Genomic DNA, 22,327 nt, shown 5'->3' with positions numbered 1-22,327 from the left:
AAGATCAGGACAAGGACTGCATACCAAGAGCAAGATCATCCGAGTCGAGTCATTTAATGCAGATCATCCACTGTGCCATAATGCAATGCATTTAAAAATCGTTATGTGTTTGAGTCAGCTGTAATTCAGCTGACAGTGGGAAGTGATATAAATAAAGGCTGTGGGAGTATTTGCGATGTGTGTTTAGGAATGAGCTTAAGGATACCATAAAGCCATCAGTCGGCAGCCTTTAAAGATTCTTTGGTAGTTCGGATGGAGGTAATAAATAACGATGTATCACGATGATTTAGTCATCGAGCTTGAAAAGGGGGCGTTCAAGACTAAGCCTTGCAACTCAGGGTTTTTTTTTTTTTATCCCGCCTTGACTATATCTCTCTTACACACGAGCGCGCGCGCATATACACACATATATGTATATATATATATACATATGTGCATATATATATGTATGTATGTATATACACAGAGAGTGAGAGAGAAGAGAGAGATTCTAAGGCTCGAAAGAAAAATAAAAGATGTTTATATTCTTTTACATTACATAGGGACTCAGAAATAATGGATTTATAGTGGTTACATGTCATTTGAGTTGTTTTATACATACATACATACATACATACATACATACATACAAAACATACATTATATATATATACATATATATGTAGGTGTGTGTGCATATGTATGTATGTATATGTATGTATGTATGTATGTATGTATGTATGTATGTATCCTTATTGTGCAAAGTCTTCATGGTAGGAAGTGCTCATAAAACACAGGGGCTGTTGTTACTATAATTAATGCCGCTCAAGCTGCTGTATTTTCATCTCTTTGTTGGTTTGTTTATAATTTTCTAGGTATTTATCTTTCATTATGCATCGACCGTCGGTTTGCCAGAAATAAGTTTTCCAATTAATCTGGATTGAGAAAGTTTTAACGATTATTTCCGTTGCTGTCTGAACGGAGAAGATATCAGTTCCATTAAGGAGGTTCTTCCTCAGAAGTTTAGTAGAACTATTAGCTATTAGGAGAGAGAGAGAGAGAGAGAGAGAGAGAGAGAGAGAGAGAGAGAGAGAGAGAGAGAGAGAGAGAGAGAGGGGAGACTATCTCCTTCATGTAATTATTCTCTCATTACATGAAGTGCTGATTATGCCTCAAGTGAAATAGTTTAATTCCTGTAAAAGGCATTGTAATTTTGCGACTGGAATACTAATTGGAAGTGTTTATTTTGTGAAAAATAAGTTTTATATTTGTCGAACATCTGTACTGGTAGAAACAAAGGAATCAGAATGCCTTTTAAAATTGCAAAAAAAAGGAAATAAATGTGAATAAAATAAAACCGAAGGTGTTATGTCCATATATAGGCTTAAGAAAAGATATGGAAACCTTTTATTATATTTTATGGGGACGAAATTGAATTATTTTCGAGAAATGAAATTATATATATATATATATATATATATATATATATATATATATATGTATATGTATGCATTATATATATATACATATATATACATATATATATATATATATATATATATATATATATATATATATATATATATATATATATATATATATATATATATATATATATATATATATATATATATATATATATAGAGAGAGAGAGAGAGAGAGAGAGAGAGAGAGAGAGAGAGAGAGAGAGAGAGAGTCCCCGTGGCACTGTCGTTAGATAACTAGTCTCACCTACAATATTCCTGGACTCGATCACATAGATGGGTCGGGGTGGGGTAAACTGGGTCCGTTTAAAAAAAAAAAATCCTTATTGCATCTGTTCCCTTAACCTCTGAATTATGCACATAATACTGATTCGTCAGTTCAGCCTTTGTTACATTCGTAGTGAAGGTTAATAACCTTATCCCAAAATTATTTGCCGACCACTGAAAAATTAACACCATCTGGAGTCTCTACTTTTCATTGGAGACGCTCATGATTATATCTATCTATTTATGTATCTGTCTATATATATATATGTATATATGTGTGTGTGTGTTTGTGTGCGTCTGTGTGTAATTTATTGTTGCTTGTATGCCTCATGTCCATCGTTTTGTTTGTATTAACAATGGGAAATAATCATATAAACTTCCATACTAAAAGATATATTCTCTCTCTCTCTCTCTCTCTCTCTCTCTCTCTCTCTCTCTCTCTCTCTCTCTCTCTCTCTCTCTCTCTCATATACTGTAGGGCTGATAGATTCCCCCGAAATCTTGAAACTAAGATTAGGAAGTGAGCGTCGCCGAGAATATGAGAAATAACCCAAATTTTACTTCTCATACGCGCACATCAGAAATGAAAGTCGACAAGTAACAGTCCTCAGTTCTGTTCTTTTCATTATTATTATAATAAATAATAATTGATAATAACTTGCAAAGCTCAATCATAAGTTTCATTCGTTGACGATTCTCCCGTGTCAGCCATTTCGAACTCGGGAAAATTGCATTTCCAAAATGAACTGGATAATGTCGTTTATTCATGGGCCCAGAGAAACAAGGCGATCATTAACGGGGAGAAATTTAGTTGTAAACGCTTTGGTAAGAAATCACAAAACTTTCCCCACTGCCTTCGTCGAGATGGGAATGCCTTGACGATAGCGCTCCGACTCAAAGTCTTTGATGGCCTCATTTAATATTCTAAAACGAGAACAGTCGGCATGGCATTGGGAAATTTTTCAGATATCATTTCCACGTTTACGGTGCGCGCCTGAGAGTGACGTTGATTAGACCAATTATAGAATATTTCATACCAGGAATGACAGCCCAGTCTTACTAACTACATGAAATAGGATTATTTAAAGTGGTGCCACGTAATTTCACGGAAAACTTGAACGCTTTCATATCTTAGCGACGAAACTGAGTAGCATTCAGCACAGGCACGAACAGTATCAAATATTATAAATTAATATCGTAAATTGGAGTTATTCAATTTCACCGCAGTCATACAACCGGTGTTAAGTGGAGTCTTCCCCAATCGATACTATACCAAAATTCAACCAAGTTTGCTCATGCTACGGCATTTTTATTCACGTTCTCTGACCTATAGTTAAAGGACGTTGTACTTCGACCATCACTGATAAACCTGCGTCCGTATTTAACTCAATCTGGCACATTATATTGAATTCCAGAGTTGGATCTGACATTATTGCCTTCGATAACTTAAAAAAAAAAAAAATTACAATGTTTGGATCCCATAGGCGAGGAGGGCCTCGCCGAAGTAATCCTACAAGGGTAAAGCCATTCTCCATGTCATCTGTTATGTAATTTTCAATATAAATTTATGTATAAAACATTTTTACATTGGATTTTTTTTCGGTTTCTGCCACCCTCCCAGTGATATAGAATATACAGATAGATGGAAATTTAATATATATTGTTATATTTATTAGTTTTATTGCTGTTGTTGCTGCTGCTGATGCTGAAATGGAGAAATATTTGTTCGAGCAGCTGCGCTGTTATTTAGCAACTTGCTATGATAGATTGAAGTTACTTTCTTTGTGGTATTTTGGGTTACGGAGACGTCACTCCTAACATGAAATATGTGGGGTCAAGTCCCCTGTGGAAAGGCAAGAGTTTCTTTGTATATTTCCCAGTAGGATTCAGTGCTTACAGAAGTAAGTGTATCCAAAGAAAAAGCCGAAGAAACCCGAAAAAGGTAAAGATGTTTTTTTAAGTTAATGTTAAAGAGTTTAATTATTATTGTTGGTATTATAATCATTAATGCTTGTCCTTCAGCTGAAGTAGTGAAATTTAAGTGGTGGCAATAATGATATTCTTAACATTTGTAGTAGCTTTGTCATTATTGTTACTAGAATTATTTGTGTGTGAAGTATTATTAGGTAATGATAAGAAGGATAATAATAAAAATGACTTCGCCGTGTGGAATCATTTCCATCTGAATCCATAACGTAATCCTTGGCACTCCTCAAGGTCAGAAGTCCGTGGGCGTATCGACCACAATCCTTCAAGGGCAAAGGAAGGGAAAGGATAGGAGAGGGGGAAAAGAGGAGGAGGAGGAGGAGTAGCAAGAGTCCCTGGGAAATCACGTTTGGAGGGAGACGTAGTCGAGAACATTGTTAAGGGAAATAAGAGCGACCGTTATTGTCTAAAAGGGAGGTTTGAGAGGGCCATATGTACGAAAAGCTGCTACTCTTGATGCTACTACTACTGGACTGCCGCTACTGTTACTGCTACTTAGGAGTGGAAGGAAAGATTTGGGTATTCCAAGGAGTGCTATTCTTTAAATAAGAGTGCAAGGTGAGACGATTCCTTGTATTTTATGTAGGAATGAGGGAGAGGTATGGGAATCATTGGACGAGGACCTTTTTTTCCCCGTAGAGTTAACTTTCTAAGTAAGGATCAGACGGAAACGTGTTTGTCTTTGTGTAATTTTGGTAGTATTGGTATAGATTTACTTACACATATACTTACATGCACCTAGTGTTTCATCGCAACAGAACTTTTTAAATACCCGGCCTTTTAAAAGAATATGAATTTGTGGGGAAAATGGTGTTTTCTGTGACGATATTGACTGATGACTAAAGGAAAAAAATCCCCGTAGTAATTAACGCCGAAACATCTTTAATGTACAGTAGTAATAGTAACTGTCTGCGTTCAAGATTATGCTCGAGATATATATATATATATATATATATATATATATATATATATATATATATATATATATATATATATATATATATATATATATATACACACATATATATGTAAATATATATGTATATATATATGTATGTATGTATGTATGTATATAATGTACATATACGTGTATGTATTTAGGAGACAGATACAGAGAAAAAGGACGAATGTCCTTGCCAGTTTCTTCCTTCATTTGCGTTATCATTGTTGTCTTTTGTGTGTATTGAGAGAGAGAGAGAGAGAGAGAGAGAGAGAGAGAGAGAGAGAGAGAGAGAGAGAGAGAGAGAGAGAGAGTGTGTGTGTTATTCTCTTAGGGGAAATGATGTCTGAATATTTTTTAACCAGTTTGTCTGCTAATAAGCTAAGGATCCAAGTAGCTGATTAAAAAGCAAGACGAAGGAAGAAGATTGAACTGATAATGGAAACTGGTGTTGATTAGTGGATTAGGATGCCCAATTAGCTGTTCCCAGAAGGGCTAAAGGGTTACCATCCCTCATTAATAGTTACAATCAGCGGAAAAATATTTCCCTTCGTATAGATTGGTTACGCGGTTTTTCCCCGTGGGATGGAAAATTGGGGCTCGACATAAATGTTTTTTGTGGGTTGCTGATGCAGCTCTTTCAATCTTGGTACTGCTGGTTTCCGTCATAAACTCTAATAATGTCAGATTCAGAACATTTCCTTTCGCACGAAGTCTTCTGAGAGAGAGTGCATCATATTGAATATCAGGTGGTATACGTTCAGACGGAGTACTGAACGCTTACATCTGCTGTATTTTATATTTTCTCTTTCTACCCTAGCTGTATTTTATTTTATTTTCTGTCTTTCTACCACAGTTGCGACCCACAGTAGTCGACTGACAGCATTTAAGTACCTAGTTTACTGCGGAGGTCAACAATGGCTGACTGGATTTATAAGGAAAACCTTCATATCGCCCCTCAACGGATCGAACGCTAGCCATTCAGTATGTGAAGTGAACGTTCTGCTGTTTGTGCTAAAAGGTAGGGGGGCGGCTGAGAGAAAAGTCAGGGAAGGACAAATTATGTAAGGAAAGGAGAGGGGTGAAGTTCAGGATAAGGAACTCTCTAATTCTAGGATTCTAGTGCCGAAATGCTTAAGCTTTGACTAGATAGTCCGACCGCCACGATTAATCTCGGCCGTGAGTGGTCGCTGCGCTTTCTATAGGTCCAGAGAATAGATTATTTTCATCATCAGTGGGGCGCTGGCGATGAGTATTTCTGACTTCAGCGGGAAATGACCACGTTTCTTGCTCCATAGTTGGACAGTTTTTCGCTAAATTTCCTGTCCTGTGTATGTAATGTAAGCTTCTTAGCTGAAATTTCTGCAAGACATTCGTTAGCGGCCCTTACAGTTAGAGGCTTATTATCAGACGTTACCATTGGGCTAGACAACTCATTTTCCATAAAAACTCCAGGACTGAATTGAACAAAAACTACAACAACAACTAAAATTAGGTAGAGGAATGATTGGTTACTAATCCAAATTGATGCCATAGTGAGTTTTTTTTTTTTTTAATTTATGGACATTTCGGTCATCGCAATCGTATAAAAGCGATGGTATTCCTCCTGTGGCAGCGGATGCAGGTTTTTTTTTTTATGTAAATCAGTATTTGCGGTAATTTGCCTGTGAGGTTTCATATAAACACCGTTTGTTCTTCGTTACGTATAAATGCCCTAAAATCAATCAGAACTAAAATCATATTAGTTACAGAAGTGTGTTTCAGACAAAGATGGGTACTGTACTACTATTACGTTCACCTCTACTACACTTGATGTTGCTGATTATGATAATCATGATGGTATATTTTTAACATAACTGCTGAAGTAGTTCGATAGTAGTAGGTGGTGGAAGGAGTAGTTGTAAGGGTAATACGGTAAAAAAAATTTTTTAAAAATATAGATTTTGTATTTATTCAGTGTTGATGATGCTTCTCTTCATGTAGATCTTTCATGCATGTTAACGAGGTAATTTTTAATGTTTGTCCCCTCCGAAAGAAGTATGACAACTGAAGAAGTAGAAGGTTGGTTTTTCTAGAAATCTGGTGTTTATTCTGTTTAATGAAATCTTCCATTGCTTTGGTTTACATAGCTCTCTTTTATAGTTTTCGGGGAGGCCTTTTCATAACCATAGACAAATATGGACCTTGTGTCCACAGGGTAACGTATTGTTAATGTACCTGAGGCCACATGAATAATTAAAGGACGATATATATATATATATATATATATATATATATATATATATATATATATATATATATATATATATGTGTGTGTGTGTGTGTGTGTGTGTGTTTGTGTGTGTGTCTGTCTACCTGTGTGTGTATATATATACACAAGCATACATAACTATGTGTGTGTATTTACCGGAACCTGTAATGCGCAAGAGCGTTCTCTCTCTCTCTCTCTCTCTCTCTCTCTCTCTCTCCAGAGCGTTATTCCTTATTTATTATGGATGAAGCCGCAATATGCGAGGGGTGCATTGTTATAAAAGATTGAATGAGCATTGTTGGCCGAAGGGCCTGTTCGTGTCTTTGATGGGGTCGGATGGGGAGAGTCCTCTGTCGTAAAAACTATAATAGAAGGGAAAACGATATGGCCTCGAATATTGAGGCGAGTTGCCATAGGCTTGCTAAACGGCGGCTGTTATGGTGCCTCTCGTGTATAGACGACTCTCACATAGACATGCACCCACAGTACGTTTTGACGTTTTTTTAGAATCGTAGAGGATTAAACACATAAATTCTCTCTCTCTCTCTCTCTCTCTCTCTCTCTCTCTCTCTCTCTCTCTCTCTCTCTCTCTCTCTCTCATACAGTATATATTACACCCATATATGTGCATATAAAGGTGTGTATGTATATATATATATATATATATATATATATATATATATATAATATATATATATATATATATATATATATATATATATATATATATATATATATATAGAGAGAGAGAGAGAGAGAGAGAGAGAGAGAGAGAGAGAGAGAGAGAGAGATATTAACTGAAACTCACCTTAATATTTTAAACCATATGGTTCTCTATGGAAATTTTCTGTGCGGGTAGTTCATATGCAATTCAGAATATAAAATATGAATATATATTGGCCATTTGATTCTATTTTTTATATAGGTTAAAGACTAATTATGTATATATATTATATATATATTATGTTTGTATATATATATATGTGTATATATATATTATATATATAATATATATACTGTACATTGTGTACACACTATTTTTTATCTTCATATTTGATTTTATTATAATTTGTATAGGTGTTCTGATTAAATATTTATTTTATTCTCTTACACAGTTTGTTTTGCCATAAGATTTCGTGGTTCATGCATTAAATGAGAGTTTGTATGATTTTATTTAGCTTCACCAAGGTCATAAAGTTCCGTTGGTTAAGGTTCACTTTATCGAATTATAGAGTCGAGTGGCTAATAGGAGTCAAAAAATGGTATAGTTTACGAGATATATTTGGGGAGTTTTTGTTGCTTGTAGAGAGAGAGAGAGAGAGAGAGAGAGAGAGAGAGAGAGAGAGAGAGAGAGAGAGGCGTTCATTATTTGCCTTATTTACTGAGACATATTTATCCTATGGGAATATTCTCAGTGCTTCATAATGTATCCAGTAATATGTTTTTGATAAACTACAATATACCAGGAGGATAGTGAACGAGTTGTAAAATTAGACCTATTCAGCAATTATTTTTTATCAGAAAACGGTACAACTGAGATTATGTTTAATTCACTCACTTTGGTTTGTTGCATATTCGCGGGGAATGGAGGTGCTGCTTATGGTCAATATAGGTATTTCTGTTTCTGTTTTATGTTCCAAAATTTATACCATTTCATATCAGTCGTAGGTTGCAGTACACATGAAAATATACATAAAGCTAGGAACATAACAATGTACGTCGGAAAATATTATACAGTGGTACATGAGTCTTTAAAGTATAACATGTGACCCGTAAAGAAAATGCATTATATATGACGTCATACATACATACACATTGAGTACAGTGTAGGTGAAGCTCCTCTCTTCTAATCAAAGGTTGGTAAAGTTCATGGTCTGAGCTTACCAGCTATCTATTGTCTATGGCCAAGGTCAAATAAATGACAAAATTAGATTGTTTTCATTTTTATTTTTCCTTTCTGCTGTTATCGGCATTCAATCCTGACAACAAAGAACTTTGAGAAGATCTTATACTTCTTACTAATCCATTAAAGAAGAAACGAAAAGAGGTCAATTGGGCTCGTGTTCTGTTGACCTTTCTTGAGGGTCAATCGATCCTATACACTTCCATTGTTAACGGCTTCTCATCTTGTGAAATGAGATTGGCCGCGTTCATTTGTAGTGTCAATGGAAAACGGTTCCCATGGCTTATGTGAATTTTAGTTGGGTAACATTCAAATAATGATCCAGGGGGTAATTAGTAAAACGTGTGTTCCCATTCCACTCAAGAGTGTGCTTTTATACACACACACACACATGTATCTTTGTATTTATCCTTTCTACGTTGGATGCAGGCACTTCATGTATGTAGTATTTATATATATGTGTGTGTTTGTGTGTGTATATATTTATATATATGTATACTGCATGTATATATGTGTATATACATACTGTTGGATGCTTGCCTTTCTGCGAGTATCGTTTGTATTAACCTTCCAAATGTTGCCAAGATTAATGTCATGTAAGGAGCCGTCTAATAATTTTGAAATTCCTTTTCATTTCTGGAAATTATTTGCAACCATGATTTTTTTAATGTGAAATATCGCATTGCCTCATGTATGTATCTTATAATTCTTGAGGATTTGTGTATATGTGTGTGTGTTTGTGTGTGTATATATTTATATATATGTATATATGTATAATGTATGTATATATGTGCATATACATACTGTACATACAGATTAAGAGAGGGAAATAGAAAGTCTTGCCTTTCTGCGAGTATCGTTTGTATTAACTTCTTTCCAAATGTTGCCAAGATACTAATGTCATGTAAGGAGCGTCTATTCACGTAGATTGTAACCTGTGAAATTCTTTCATTTCGTATATGAAATTATTTGCAACCATATCAATGATTTTTTTTACTGTGAAATATCGCGTGTGGGACATTATTGATATTAGAAGACTGCCATCATTGCGACTCGTTTTTCTATACATGGCTGAGTTGAAGTCGACTGATAAGTATATAATAACAATAGACGTGGAACAGGTTATATTTCGAGGTTGAAACCTTATCCCTTGGTTGTCCGTTAAGTCTTTCAAGCGACTTGGCTAAACCTTACCTCTTGGTTGCCAGATATCATGGCCGGGCCATTTTTTGAAGTGGATGGACTTAATCTGATGGTTATCTTTTCAAGTTTGTTTTGTTTTTCATTTGATGAGTTAGTGATTTATTAAATGGTTTTTAAATGATTTTGCACTGAGGTTTCAAAGCCATTTGGTACTTCTTTGAGTGGTTTGGTATTGAAGTTACATAGTTTTTTGGTACCGCAGTTTGTGGCTTTCCTTTGAAATTTCAGAGCTATTAAGTAATGATCATATGGTCTTGGGGTGAGGTTTCAAGGCTGTTCGGTGCTTCATTAAATGGTTTTACCTCGATGTTTCAGAGCTATTTGATACTTAATTAAGTGGTTTTAACATTGAGGTTGCAAAGCTATATACTATTCATCATGAAATTTTATGCAGCGAGATTTCAAAGGTACTTAGTATGTCATTAAATGACTTTCCATTTAGGTTTCAGAACTGTTCGAGACTTCGTTATATTCTATATCTTTGAGGTTTCAAAGTTATTTGGTATTTCATTAAGTGATTTTGCATGGATAGCTGAAAACTATTCGGGATTTCAGTAATGGTTTTATTTTGATTCCACAAAGCTATGCTGTGCCTCGTATTTGATGAAGATGGTACCTCATTCGTTGGTTTTCAGACAAACAGATCTAATTCATTTTATTTTTTGCATAGTGGTGTGTCTAGTTTTATCCTCTTCCGTGCGATATTATCTTGTGACCTTTAGATATTCTGGAAGTGAAAAGTGCAATTGTCCTGTTGAGAGACCATGTCTAGGCCTGTGAGATTCTGAAATAACAATGAGACATGTCCCCATTCAGTTTATTCAGGTTGCTGTGAAAAAAAAAACGCTTTCATCTTTTCTTTTGAATGGCCTTGTCTTTTATATAATCCAGTTTTTAATTGTAAAGACTTTTAATTTGACTTTTTATAAACTAGTTTATGTTTTTGGTACTGTAAGTTTTAGTTTAAGGTATTCTAGCCTTTGGGAGACGTTTGTATTTAATCGTCTCGTCTATTTTAATATTTCCTTTTATTTTTTTTACATTATTTGCTTTACGTTGGTGACACGTAAGCACTATTTTATATTTACTTCACCAGCCTTGTAAAACGTAACCTAAGTAGAGGGAAGGTGAAATAAACTGAACAATGATAAAATGTTTGAAACCGATTTTATTACGTATGTATGGACTTTAAAGTTAGTGCCATTGATATTATTTCCACCCGAATTTGAGGTGCAGGCACGTATACAGTATATGAAGAATCGACTTATGGTACTGCTTTGAAAATTTAAAATGTTGTAGTTTTGAAATGCGGGTAGCTGTAAACGTAGACTTTTGTACGATCATTTTATTCATGTTATCCGCGAGTAAGTTGTTCGCTTATTATTTGTTCTTTTCCGGCCTTGAGAGCTTACCAGGTGCATCACGTCGATACTGTCAGTGAAGACACCCTTTAATTATAAACATATTTAAAGCCCGTAATGTAGGGAGGGTTGATCAACCATAAAACTTTCTTTTACCAACTTCTCTCTTATTTTTTTCTGTTTATACCAGGAAGGCTTCTTTTATTCTTGGCTTTCAGTTTTTCCCCCGGAAGAGTTTATGCACCAGATCAAAAGAGGCGGATCTCAATAGCCCTCATCGTTGACTTGAATAAGATAGTGAAGTTTCGAAGACGAAAATCTTGTCTTTTCTCTTACGGTGAAATATTCTTGTTTCTTCGAGGCTTTTTTCTTTCTTTCTTCTTTTAAGTAGAAAAGATTGGTGGCTGGGGAGGAGGTCTCGTCAACTTACAATAATGTAAAGTAACTCGCCTTCAGGACATTTGTCATACATAAGTTTCTGGTAAATGGAAAGGATTCTCTATGGATTCCCTGAAGAAGGGTATTTACCTGAGTACAGTACATAATGGTTTTCTTCATGTTGATTATATATATATATATATATTATATATATATATATATATATATATATATATATATATATATATATATATATATATATATATATGTGTATATTGTGTGTGTGTGTGTGTGTGTGTGTGCATATATTTTTTATATATATATATATATATAGAGATAGAGATAGAGAGAGAGAGAGAGAGATATATAGATAGAGATAGATAGTCAGGTGTGTGTGTGTATAGTGTGGTGTGTGTGTATAGTGGATAAATAATAATGTTGTTGCTGTTACTGTGAACAGAATAACATGCCGTAGATATGCCGGTTAAAGAACGCGAGAAACGTAAAAAGTTATCCCCCTTCAGTATTTTGTGGGTGCGTGATATAAATGGCGGACGTTAAATGGTATTCATGACCTCCTACCCCTATAAAATTTCCGTGTTTGTTTTTTTATCGAGGCGTAGAGTCTGTCTTCTGACCTATATTCCTTTAATCTCTTACACAGCTATGGTAGGTCAGCTCTTAACTTACTGATCATTGGTCTGTATTACATTTTCCATTTCCCTCCAAACCCGGAAGTGGCATGTAATGGAGACACTTTATTTCATGTTAGAATTCACGGAAGGAGGCTTATTTTTATTACTGTGCGATACTGAAACTGGAAAAAAGAATTGATTTTCGTAGTTATTGTTGTTTGCTGTGTGAGTTAATGGTCTTTAATAAATTATGTATTTAGATATATTTCATTGCAAGTAAGTTTATGTATATATACAGTATATATACATTATATATATATATATATATATATATATATATATATATATATATATATATATATATTTATAAATTAATATAAAATATATATGTGTGTGTGTTTGAGTAAAACTCGTAAGTCAGTCAGTGATGAGTGGAACTATACATGAAGTCTCGGAACAGCTTATATATATATATATATATATATATATATATATATATATATATATATATATATATATATATATATATATATATATAATAATATTGTGTGATGTACAAGATGAGAAACACTTGGAATCGTAGTCTGTATTCATGTCAAGAGATTTCCGGTTGTTATTCCATGAGCATTCTTAATAAATTCACAAAGTCCAGATAAGAACAGCAAGTCTTATCATTCCCGTCTTTCTCCGTGGTCTCCTTTCGGCCATGGATCCATATATACAAATGATCTCTAGCGCAGTGATGCAGAGGCCCGGCCAGAACGCCCTTGACCTTGATCATGCACTGCCCCCTTTCGTTGCCCCCCTTCAGGCGCCCCACCCCCCTCCAAACCCCTTACTGTGTGCCCTAATACCGACGCCTGCTGGTCCCCAGACAATGGCATAGAGGCGACGTATCAGTGCCTGCAGTACGTGATGTTCGTCCATGATGTCGGGTCAGCGTTTTCTGCATCCTATTTATTGATGTTTTGGGTGTCTGGCTTAATTCTCGTGCGTGGTGTCTGGTTGTAAAAGACGATTGTTTTGGTTCTAAGGACACGTGGCAAGGAAATGCTTTAGACTGCAGTCATGTAATGCTTTTGCCTTGTGGGGAAGAAGGGACTTTTATCTGTGCTGTTTAAATAAAACACACACCCATACTCACATATATATGTGTGTGTATGCATACACGCACATACACACACAATTATATATATATGTATAACCGCACAACTTCACTGTGCATATATATTCTTATTTATACACAGTATATATATATTTATTTATTTATTAAATTGTTTGTATTGTTTTCAGTTTTATTAACATACATGAAAATATAATGGCTAATTCATAATAAAGAGCACAGACATGTATACGTGGGTATGTTGTGTCTATTTTGGTGTGCATGGGGTTGTTTAGGGTGCTCGTGCTTTTGTAGAGATATCTGCGACATAGCCCTTTTAGTTTGCCATTCCCTGAACAGCTTTTAGGATGTAGTAAACGAAGAGACGCGATGGGCCTTGTTTCCCAAGGCCGTTGTCGTCTGATCCAGTCGCTCTTTTGGCTTTTCTGCTGCACTGTTTCGCTACACATGACTTGCTTTATCGCAGTTATCGAACAACATATGTGAGAAATTTGGTGAAGGTATTAGAAGGAAATGGGCTTTTCCTTCGTTTACTTTTACGAGAAATCTGATTTTCTTTTGGTTTCATGGTAAAAGACCATTATTGTCTTCCTGTTACAGCGCTGTTTTTATAACCACTTATCATTTCTCCTGGCTTATTTCATTTAGTTTAAGGCTTGTAAGTAAACATTTCCGCATTTGCTCACACATAAACTTGCGCACACTTTAAACGCCGCGTGCGCACGCACGCACACACACACATACACACACACATATATATATATATATATATATATATATATATATATATATATATATATATATATAAAATGTGCGTTATGTATGTTGGTACGTACATATATATACACGTATGGAGATTCTATTGTTTATAAGATCTGTAAACCCTGTTTCCATTCAGAGACAGAGAAACAAGGGTGAAAGAGCTTTCTGCCTTATCTTCCGTTAATCATGTCTGTGAGGAATCTTGTACTTGTCAGCTACATCTACAATATCATGATTATTTTTTTGCTGTGTTACCATTTTAGATGTGGTAAATTCTTAGATAAATCTCCTAAATTGAATGTTATTTTTAAAGTAATGGTTATTTTAGCTTAGGAACTATGCAGAATTGCTGTTAGCTGCAAGACATTTATGTTCTTTATTGCTATACGGACATGAATCGTAGTTTAGCAGTGAAACTGTATTTAAAATATTTTTTGTATTTGTGAATAAAGCTCCAAAAAGTATATGAGGAGTCAGATGGCAGGGCAGTCAGAGTTAGCGAAGTTACCATAAAGGAAACTACTGAAATTCCAAATGCTGATGGGGTAATGATAAAAGAGAGATGGAAATGATTTGGAATTGCCCTTGCAAAACTCCTCTGGATAGTACGAGCTAATGTGAGCTGGACCCTTTGTGCATCAGAACAGTTGGAAGACCCAGATTTATATGAACGAGAACTATGAAAAGGGAGACTGGTAATGAGTGGAATTCGTGGAAGGTAAAGCACAAGAAAGACACGAGTAGAGGAATATCAGAGGGGCCGTATGCGTTATACGGCATTTGAGGCGATGACTGTAATTAATTATTCTATAGCTAAGGATATCAGTTTTTTTTTTCAATTATTATTGAAAACATCTTTCTTGAAAAGGAAACATCCCTTCAAGTTTCCTCCATCCCTCAAGCGTTTTTTTTTTCCAAGGAATAATATTTCCCAACTTGGTGGAAATTTCTCGTCTGTCTCCAAAGTTAATCGAAGTTGGAATCGGTCCTAAATTTTGTTACTCCTTTTCGTCTTCCATTCAGACTAACTTGGCAGAGCGCTTCATCCCCCTCCCCCTTTTCTCATCCTCTCTCTCTCTCTCTCTCTCTCTCTCTCTCTCTCTCTCTCTCTCTCTCTCTCTCTCTCAGAAGAGGAGTATCTTACGTTCGCACCTTTCCACTATTTGTGGAAAGTTACAGAAAAAAGATTTAGGAAGTCGATCCGCCGGTCTGGCGGCGATAGCGAGAGAAATTTATTCACGTTATATTTATTTTTCCTCCCGTCCCTTCAAATATTAGGAATTTTTATTGAAGTAGTTTGTATAGTTTTTCAGGGAGAATTTAGGATTGGGTAAATAATTCTCTTCTTATTAATGTTGAGTTTTATTGTGGGATTTTACCTTTCTGCATTTTTATGGAAGGTAATATTAGGTTGTTGATGCTGTTTTACTAATGGCAATTAGTATTCCCAGCACTGTTGATTGCTTTTCCTGCGGTATATTAAGTATCGACAACGTTTCTTCGTGTATGTATAATTAGAACAGTAATACAGTTTATTTTTATTTTTGTATGTTTTTTCATATCTTTTTAACGTTGATATGATAACGTTTCAGAATAAGTTCATTTTTTATAGTTGACTTTTAATGAAGTGAATAGCCGTTTGGCCAAGAACAGAAACGAACTGTATGATGCTATTCAGAGCACTATTTTAATAGAAACTTTTCATTTTAAATGGCAACTACCTGGGGAAAATTATACCAATAGCAGGAAGGGTATGAGCTGCCTATTGCAACCCTATTAATTATTTCACAGAAGCAGTTTTTGTTCAAATTTGCGATGGGTCTGTAGTCATAAGAGAGTAACGTTGTATTTTTTCTTAACAATATATCTATTAGGTGTTAGGTCAGATTATCATGATACTTAGTAATTTGGTCATCAGTTTTATATATATATATATATATATATATATATATATATATATATATATATATATATATATTATATATATATATATAATATAACTATATATATATATATATATATATATATATATATATATATATATATATATATATATATATAATGAAGATTGGCAAACATACAAACGTAAGCATTTGCTTCTAACCTAGTTTAGAAGTGCCATTTTGCTCCAAAAAATGTTTAAACATAAAAATCCTTCGAAATCAGTATTCCTTCCTAATTTCATTTTGGCAGCATTTGCGGAGGATGGACCGGATATCTGTTCATTTCGGAGGTGGCCTTGTGCTATTTGCTCAATTTGTTGGGTTCATTCATCCAGCGTCGGACAACGCTTATTGGATTAGAAAAACGTGATCTGATTCTTTCCTCCAAAAGAAACTCGAAATATGAAGAAAAGACTTCAAGTCCTGATGGTAGTTTCCAAAAAATTACAATTTGGTTATAAAATTGAAAATAGGGGATTTGAACGTCTGAAAGTAGTTTTGGAGTGCTAAAAAATACCAATTGTCAATTATAACGTTGAAAGGATAGTGAAGGAAGAGGAGTGAATGTTGTTCATTGTTAGAAATAGCCTGTATTGATAATGAAACATCAGGCTGAAATATCCTGGTTTTCAGAAAGGAAAATGTCAGAAAAATGAATTATTTTAATTGAAAATATATTTTTAAGCATTTCATTCATCTAGCACGGGCCATTGATGTCGCTATTGTTGCTCTTGTTATTTATGGTGTCTTTTGTTACCTTTGGCTTTTTCTGTTGTTTTTTATAAAGTATTTTGAAAAAATGAAATTGATAGTGTTGAATATATGCATGTGGGTAGTATTATTATTATTTTTTGTGTTGAAAATATTCATGTGGGCATTATTATTTTTTTGTATGCGGCTTTAACTGTCTTGTGTGGACGCTGGTAAAGTAACTTGTCTGGCGACTAGTTAATGAACTCTGCCATGTACGATATCAAGTTTGTTAATAATGCCTTGTAACAGGTGCCTCGTGACAGAACGAGTCAAGATGGACAGCCCTCTGCATTCTGCCCGCGTCACTCTCATTGATTAATTGCTTCTTCTTGGCATGTCGCTCCGTTTCTGTCATGAGAGTCGACGCGACGTTTAGAGATATGACCACTCAGTCATTTTACTTTTTTTTTCCTTTTTATTCATAAAGGTATTGCCGGATGTGATGGTTAGGCTTATGAATAGACTGAATTACTTTAGACTGAGAGGAGCGTTTATAATTGAAATTAAGTGGTTTACTTCAGGTAATGAACGTAATAGTTTTTTTTTCCACTCTTAGGAAACGTTAAAAGTAAGAATTTTTTTAGGAAATTTATTCATTTCTGTAAATATAGATTTGCATTTATTTATTTGTCTAAATAACTATTTATTATGACATAGTTCTGGCTATGATGGTTAGGCTTATGAATAGACTGAATTACTTTTGACTGAGAGGGGAGCGTTTATAAATGAAATTAAGTGGTTTACTTCAGGTAATGAATGTAATAGTTTTTTTCCACTTACGAAACGTTAAAAGTAAGAAATTTTCAGGGAATTTATTCATTTCTGTAACTGTATATATTTGCATTTATTTATTTGTCTACATACCTATTTATTATGACATATTATGACTACATTTTTTCATAGGACTATATGAATATTCACACTGATGGGTATATTGTAATTAAAGTATGTCAGTAAGAAAACTCTCCTCTCTCTCTCTCTCTCTCTCTCTCTCAATCATCTCTCTTTGTAGATTTGGTTTTCAATCATTTGCCTAAAGTTAGATCCTGTCTTTTTGAGACAGCAAATGCCCGTCGATTTAAATAAAGGACATACTGTCGCACCAGCGATTATTTTTCTTTTTGATCGAACGACTTTCAGTGTTCCATATGACCCCACATCGCTAGAGCCAGTTCTAGTTATAGATGAATCTAATTTCCACAACATTTCGTATCACGTCATATTAGCTTCCAAACCTGTATTTTGTTTGAATGATTAAAGTTCCAGGATTATTGTAGTGATAATAATTTTCAACACGTGAAATGCTGGGATTAGTGGCAATAGGTAATTTTAATTAATGTCTCTTCCACTGCAATTGAGTAAGAGCATTTGGATGATAACTATGATGGTGCCATAACTTTTATTAGAATAGCTTCATAGATTGAAATTTTGCATTCACTTTTATTGCTAATAGAGTACTCTGTCGAGCATTTAGGGAACTAAATTTGTTATGAAATCTTCATTTACAATATTGCAGTCGTGTCATTGGTGATGGTATACCTTGTCGCTGTTATTATTATTATTATTATTATTATTATTATTATTATTATTATTATTATTATTATTATTATTATGTATATATTTGTTGAGCGTTTCAAAAACCTGTATTCTAACTACGAGGTTTCTACTGAACAAAATACCTTCCAATACAAAAAGTAGTTAAACAAAGCAAGAAAAATTGATGTATCATTAAATTAATTGAGAACAGTAGCAAGTGAGCAGTACAACAGGCAGACATGAAATATTTAGAGGCAGTTAAGAGAATTAATGTTATAAGCTGTTGACAGGGACGAGTTAAAGTTTGGCAACTGTTCAGGGAACTGTTTTCTCAAATCATTTGAGAAATCCTGCCGAACGTACGACTTTATTCTTGTAAATGTAAAAACAGTAGTACTAGTTCAACTTGAATGCTTGATGCATGTTGAGTGGCGTTACAAGAAGTCTCAGATGATGACAAATGTTGCAGGTGTTGCCCTGAAATCGGATGTATGTTGCAGGAAAGGAAAGACCTAATGGTTCTACACAATCATTTTAGGCATTACCAACCTCTCTCTCTCTCTCTCTCTCTCTCTCTCTCTCTCTCTCTCTGTCTCTCTCTCTCTCATATCTATATATATATATATATATATATATATATATATGTATATATATATATATATAAGTGTGTGTGTATGTATGTATATATTTGTATATACTACATATATATATATATATATATATATATATATATATATATACACACAGTATCTATGTATTTAACATTCACTGAAAAATTTGGAAAAGTTCTTTGTATCACTCATTTGCCATTATGTAAATAGAAATGTTACTGGCTTCCTATTCAGATTAAATGTGGTGATTTGTGTTGAATAGATTAGATTAACTGATTAACTGTTACATTTACTTGGTGAATTATCGTTCTTTCAAGTTAATGTTGTTAAAAGTTTTAAGGTAAATTGATACGCAATTGCCTTGTCCAGTGCTTAGATATTGGCCGATCATGGAAAAGAAAAGTTATCACTGAGTTTACTATTACATTAATTAGGTTTATTTTTATTCTGTTAAATTAACCGTCAAATTAATGAGGTGAAGTAGCTTTTTATTTAAAAGGGTTGATTAGCATTCGTGTTACTTGGGTTTTTTGGTAAATCTACATTTTTAAAGAATATTTTTGTAGATTTGTTTAATGAATTTTAGTTTTCTAATGTTATAAAAGAAATAAAAAAAAACAATGCTTCAAATGTACATTGCAGTTCACGTAGGCTGTGCCAGGTGTACAATGATCCTCCTCCTCCTCCTCCTCCTCCTCGTGCTGTTAGAGTGCCCCCTTCCTTCGTAGTCGGTATTGCTATTCGATAAACAAAAGTGGAGTTGTGTCGAAATAGGGAATTCCTGTATGAAATTCCACTGCCATTTTAAAAACTGTGCTCAATACTTCCTTTTTGAAGAGAGTGGTTGGAATTTGTATGAGTCCCAGTAAATTCTCTCTCTCTCTCTCTCTCTCTCTCTCTCTCTCTCTCTCTCTCTCTCTCTCTCTCTCTCTCTCTCTCTCTCTCCATATGCATATTGCTTTCCCTTTTTATGGACAACCAGAAATTACTTAAGTGCAGGGGTGCATACCAATGAATAAACATGTACGGTTATGTTGATTCGTAATAGTAACACAGTCTATTGAAGTAGAGTATAGGATATCTCATTACCTTACATTCCTCTGGCGAGGAAATTATCCTACGACGCCATTCACGTTGGGAGGAGTGGGCTGGCGTCCTTTGAAGCCAAGGTGCCAAGGAGAAAACCAGCTGCCAGCTGCATGGCACTTGTCGTGACTCGTGAGTGACCTCCTCCTTGCTTGGCACTCCGTATTGATCTCATGTCTCTACTATGTCTGTCCGCTTTTAGAAGATCATAGTAGAGGGAGGAGGGAGGAAGGGAGGGAGGGAGATGGGAAGCGAAGAGAGGTCGATTAATGTCCAAGTGAAGAGAGAACTTTAATTTATGCATGTAACTTGAAACATTTTTTGCAGACGTTAAATATAAAAGATTTAAAAGTATTAGGTTGAGTTATGGTCCCAACATTGTTATTTTTGATAATATATTTATTATTTTTCCACTGAGAAAACTCTTGGGAATTTTTGAAATGAAAACAAGAAGGAGTAAGCGACGATTTTAGCCTTATGCAACTAGAATTTGTAGAAGAGAGAGAGAGAGAGAGAGAAAGAGAGAGAGAGAGAGAGAGAGAGAGAGAGGAGAGAGAGAGAGAGTGAGAGAGAGAGAGAGAGAGAGAGAGAGAGAGAGAGAGAGAGATGGATGTAAATTGTCAATCCAGTGTTATACTCAAGTCATAACCAGGATTAACTTGCATACTTTAGTAGTTGTTTATTATTATTATTATTATTATTATTATTATTATTATTATTATTATTGTTGTTGTTGTTGTTGTTGTTGTTGTTTTCGTTAAGTTATTGATTGATAAGAATATTATTAGATACAGGGATATTGCGGCTGTTTCATGTTCATTTTAAAATCAATACTGGCATTTCATTGAGCCTTGTCCATATATCTTACCAAAAGCTGGTTAAAAAGGAAATTCAGACTATTTAGTTTTGTTGTCAAGCCATCGACCTCTCCATCCCCTTCCCCTTCCCCTTCCCCTTTCTCTTCCCCTCCTTTTTTTAAGAATTATATGAAGTAAAACACGCAGCTTTGGGCGTTCAAGGTCAGTCTTTCAATTAAGACGACAAAATTAGATATGGAGGAAAATAGAAGACTTACAATGTCAGCAGTCAGTTAGAACGAAATAATCACTGGCCTCAGAACCCAGATTTTTCTATTGCTCGAATTGTACGGATTCCTCAGAATAGATTTTCATCATTTTCTCAAGAACATGCTGAAACTTTTCAAAGTTCTCTAGAATCTCCTTAGGAAATGTGCTGATGGAACAAGGAACAGTCTAATTTTGAAGTTTTAAACGCGAGGTAAACTGAGCTTCCTAGCTAGACAACTGGTAAATTGTTCTTGTTTAATCAGAGACTTGTAATTACATTTAATTTAGATTCTAATCAGCCTTCCTTTTCAGTGAATAAATAGAGCCATGTATTCTTATTCCCCCTCTAACCGTGCATTCGTTATTGCATATAATAAATCAAGGTGGAGAACGTTCATAGTTGTGATTCAGTGACATTTATTTTCTTATTTTTACTTAGAGTAATTAATTGGGCGATATTATCCATGTGTATCTGCGTGTATTTTATTTAATTTTTTTTCTACAAAATATCTCGAAATCATATTGATGTATTCATACAATTATGTGAAGTGCTGATATTTTGAATCGGTTCTGAAACCAGTACCTTCTTTAGTAGGTATCAGCCGCCGCAGCATCAGTAGTAGTAGTAGTAGGTAGTAGTAGAAGTAGAAGTAGTAGTAGTAGTAGTAGTGTGTAACAGAATTTAGCTTACTTGTTAACAACCCCTCCAGATTGTTAACTATCGGAAAGTCGAGGTGTTAAAGAAAAGTTCATCTATTGAAGAGTCTTATGTAGCCAGTTGACAATATTTTGCAACGGAATGCGCCTCCGTTTCAGTCTTTAATGCTAGATTTAAACAAAGTTAAAATTATCATAATAAAAATATTCGTCGAACACAATCAGTAATTTCGTGGTACCACGTGAATAGTATTTTATTAGTATTAAAAGTCTCAAATGATGATGTTGAAAATCCCAAATCCCATAAGCGGTCAAGTCTCCTTTAGTTGACCAGTAATAAAAATCTTCTTTTGCCAGTGCTGTCATGTAGGATCAACCGGTTTGATGAATCCTTCTTAGCTT

The 22,327-nt window shown here is 34.6% G+C and overlaps 1 protein-coding gene across 10 annotated transcripts in view; it reads left to right on the top strand.

The window, feature by feature from the left end:
• Positions 1–22,327, top strand: part of LOC136834324 (adenomatous polyposis coli protein-like) — a 631,708-nt gene that overhangs the window by 297,590 nt on the left and 311,791 nt on the right. The gene's annotated exons all lie outside the window — the stretch shown is intronic.

This window comes from Macrobrachium rosenbergii, chromosome 53 (assembly GCF_040412425.1).
Source record: "Macrobrachium rosenbergii isolate ZJJX-2024 chromosome 53, ASM4041242v1, whole genome shotgun sequence".
In the NCBI taxonomy this organism is placed as follows: domain Eukaryota; kingdom Metazoa; phylum Arthropoda; class Malacostraca; order Decapoda; family Palaemonidae; genus Macrobrachium; species Macrobrachium rosenbergii.
Note: the sequence above shows the minus strand (reverse complement) of the source record. Positions and strands in the feature narration are given on the sequence as shown.